Source organism: Eimeria tenella, genomic scaffold (genome assembly GCF_000499545.2).
Source record: "Eimeria tenella Houghton genomic scaffold, Eth_scaff1872, whole genome shotgun sequence".
Lineage (NCBI taxonomy): Eukaryota > Apicomplexa > Conoidasida > Eucoccidiorida > Eimeriidae > Eimeria > Eimeria tenella.
The window spans coordinates 3469-3741 of NW_013541711.1; positions in this window are offsets into that span (position 1 = coordinate 3469).

The following is a 273-nucleotide window of genomic DNA, read 5'->3' on the forward strand; positions in this document are numbered from 1 at the left end:
CCCCGACACCCCCAAAGAGGAGGCAGCAGCAAATGCAGCAGCAACAGCAGCAGCAGCAGCAGCACCAGCAGCAGCAGCAGCAGCAGAGGAGGCCGCTGCGCCCGTTGTCTCGCTGGCGAGGCAGCCAAGGGACCCTCTTGCTGCTTCTGTTGCTGCGCTGCTGGGGCAGCGCAGCTTCCTGCAGCGTTTAGCAGCAGCAATTAATTGGAGACACTTTAGTCCCTACCCCGCAGCGAGTGGTGCTGCTGCTGTTGCTGCTGCTGCTGCTGCGGG